The 3,435-nt window shown below is 36.0% G+C and overlaps 1 non-coding gene across 1 annotated transcript; it reads left to right on the top strand.

Annotated features, from left to right (window-relative positions):
* The first annotated feature begins 1,831 nt into the window (after positions 1 to 1,831).
* Positions 1,832 to 1,935, top strand: LOC112780167 (small nucleolar RNA R71). Its single transcript, XR_003191021.1, has one exon. It is a non-coding gene; the product is annotated as a small nucleolar RNA R71 (small nucleolar RNA).
* The last annotated feature ends 1,500 nt before the right edge of the window (positions 1,936 to 3,435 follow it).

The raw sequence follows: 3,435 nt of genomic DNA, 5'->3' as shown, positions 1-3,435 counted from the left end.
TTCTGCTGTTTTTAATTCCGTTTTCAATTTTTATATTTATTTTGTGACTCCACATGATCATGAACCTATAAAGACATATAACCAAGAAAAATATAGTTAGATAAATAGAAATTGGGTTGCCTCCCAACAAGCACTTCTTTAATGTCAATAGCTTGACAGTGGGCTCTCATGGAGCCTCACAGATGTTCAGAGCATTGTTGAAACTCTCCAACACCAAACTTATAGTTTGGTTGTGGCCTCCCAACACCAAACTTAGATTTTGACTGTGGGGGCTTTGTTTGACTCTGCTTTGAGAGAAGCTTCTTCTGCTTCCTCTCCATGGATGCAGAGAGATCCTTGAGTTGTAAACACAAGGTTGTCCTCATTTAATTGAAGGATCAATTCTCCTCTGTCCACATCAATCACATCTCTTGCTGTGGCTAGGAAAGGTCTTCCTAGGATGATGGATTCATCCTCTTCCTTTCCAGTATCCAGGACTATAAAATCAGCAGGAATGTAAAGGCCTTCAACCTTTACTAACACGTCCTCTACTTGTCCATATGCCTGTTTTCTTGAATTGTCTGCCATCTCTAATGAGATTTTAGCAGCTTGCACCCCATAGATTCCCAGTTTCTCTATTACAGAGAGAGGCATGAGGTTTATTCCTGAACCAAGGTCACACAGAGCCTTAAAGATCATGGTGCCTATGGTACAGGGTATTATGAACTTTCCAGGATCCTGTCTCTTCTGAGGCAATGTCAGTTGATACAGATCACTTAGTTCATTGATGAACAAGGGAGGTTCAACTTCCCAAGTATCAATGCCAAATAATTTGGCATTCAGCTTCATGATTGCACCAAGAAACTTGGCAGTTTACTCTTCAGTAACATCCTCATTCTCTTCAGAAGAGGAATACTCATCAGAGCTCATGAAGGGCATAAGGAGGTTCAATGGAATCTCTATGGTCTCTAGATGAGCCTCAGAGTCCTTTGGTTCCTCAGAGGGAAGCTCCTTATTGATCACTGGACGTCCCAGGAGGTCTTCCTCCTTGGGATTCACGTCCTCCTCTCCTTCTTTAGGTTCAGCCATGGTGCTTATGTCAATGGCCTTGCACTCTCCTTTTGGATTCTCTTCTATATTGCTTGGGAGAGTACTAGGAGGGATTTCAGTGATCCTTTTACTCAGCTGGCCCACTTGTGCTTCCAGATTTCTAATGGAAGATCTTGTTTCATTCATGAAACTTACAGTGGCCTTAGATAGATCAGAGACTAAGTTTGTTAAATTAGAAGTATTTTGTTCGGAGTTCTCTGTCTGTTGCTGAGTGGATGATGGAAAAGGTTTATTATTGTTAAACCTGTTTCTTCTACCATTATTAAAGCCTTGTTGAGGCTTTTGATCCTTCCATGAGAAATTTGGATGATTTCTCCATGATGAGTTATAGGTGTTTCCATAAGGTTCACCTAAGTAATTCACCTCTGCTATTGCAGGGTTCTCAGGATCATAAGCTTCTTCTTCATAAGAAGCCTCTTGAGTACTGTTGGATGCAGCTTGCATTCCATTCAGACTCTGAGAAATCATATTGACTTGTTGAGTCAATATTTTGTTCTGAGCCAATATGGCATTCAGAGTATCAATCTCAAGAACTCCCTTCTTCATAGGCGTCCCATTATTCATAGGATTCCTTTCAAAAGTGTACATGAACTGGTTATTTGCAACCATGTCAATGAGTTCTTGAGCTTCTGCAGGCGTTTTCTTCAGGTGAATGGATCCACCTGCAGAGGTATCCAATGACATCTTAGATAACTCAGACAGACCATCATAGAATATATCCAGGATGATCCATTCTGAACGCATGTCAGAAGGACACTTTTTGGTCAGTCCTTTGTATCTCTCCCAAGCTTCATAGAGGGATTCACCTTCTTTCTGTCTGAAGGTTTGAACATCCACTCTAAGCTTGCTCTGATTTTGAGGAGGAAAGAACTTGGCTAAGAAAGCCTTGACCAGCTTATCCCAAGAGTTCAGGCTATCCTTGGGTTGAGAATCCAACCACAGTCTAGCTCTGTCTCTTACAGCAAAAGGGAAAAGCATGAGCCTGTAGACTTCAGGATCTACTCCATTAGTCTTAACAGTATCACATATCTGCAAGAACTCAGTTAAGAACTGAAAAGGATCTTCAGATGGAAGTCCATGGAAATTGCAGTTCTGCTGCATCAGAGAAACTAATTGAGGTTTCAGCTCAAAGTTGTTTGCTCTAATGGCAGGAATAGAGATGCTTCTTCCATGTAAATTGGAATTTGGTGCAGTAAAGTTACCAAGCATCCTCCTTGCATTATTATTATTTTCGGCTGCCATCTCCTCTTCTTGTTCGAAAATTTCTGAAAGGTTCTCTCTGGATTGTTGTAATTTAGCTTCTCTTAATTTTCTCTTCAGGGTCCTTTCAGGTTCCGGATCTGCTTCCACAAGAATATTCTTGTCCTTGCTCCTGCTCATATGACAAAGAAGAGGGCACAGAAAAAATAATAATAATAGAGTTCCTTTATACCACAGTATAGGGATCCCTTTGTGAGTGGAAGAAAAGAGGGAGATAAAGAATGTAATGTAATGGAAGAAACACAACTGTGAGGAGGGTAGATATGTGAGATGAGATGTTAGTAGATGAATAAATAAATAGAATAAGATGGGAGAGGGAGAATTTTTGAAAATAATTTTTGAAAAAGGGTTAGTGATTTTCGAAAATAGTTTTTGAAAAAGGTTAGTAATTTTCGAAAAATTTTGAAATCAAAAATAAAAATAATTAGTTAATTAAAAAGAAATTTTTGAAAAAGAGGGAAAATATTTTCGAAAATTAGAGAGAGAGAGTTAGTTAGGTAGTTTTGAAAAAGGTAAGAAGCAAACAAAAAAGTTAGTTAGTTAGTTGAAACAAATTTTGAAAAGATAAGAAGTTAGGAAGTTAGAAAAGATATTTTGAAAAAAAAAAATTTTTGAAAAAGATAAGATAAGAAGATATTTTTGAAAAGATATGATAAAAATTAGTTTTGAAAAAGATTTGATTTTTAATCACAATTAATGACTTGATTCACAAGAAATCACAAGATATGATTCTAGAACTTAAAGTTTGAATCTTTCTTAACAAGGAAGTAACAAACTTGAAATTTTTGAATCAAAACATTAATTGTTATTGTTATTTTCGAAAATTTGATATAAAAATAAGAAAAATATTTTATGAAAAACATTTTTGGAATTTTCAAAAATAACTAAGTAATTTGAAAAAGAATTGATTTTTGAAAAAGATTTTGAAAAAGATGAGATTTTTAAATTGAAAATTTGATTTGACTCATAAAAACAACCAAATTTTAAAATTTTTTGAAAAAGTCAATCCAAATTTTCGAAATTTTAAGAGAAAAAGGGGAAGATATTTTTTTTTTATTTTTGAATTTTTTAATGATGAGAGGGAAA

The sequence above is a fragment of the Arachis hypogaea genome, chromosome 19 (assembly GCF_003086295.3).
Source record: "Arachis hypogaea cultivar Tifrunner chromosome 19, arahy.Tifrunner.gnm2.J5K5, whole genome shotgun sequence".
In the NCBI taxonomy this organism is placed as follows: domain Eukaryota; kingdom Viridiplantae; phylum Streptophyta; class Magnoliopsida; order Fabales; family Fabaceae; genus Arachis; species Arachis hypogaea.
This window is presented reverse-complemented; position numbering and strand designations above follow the sequence as displayed.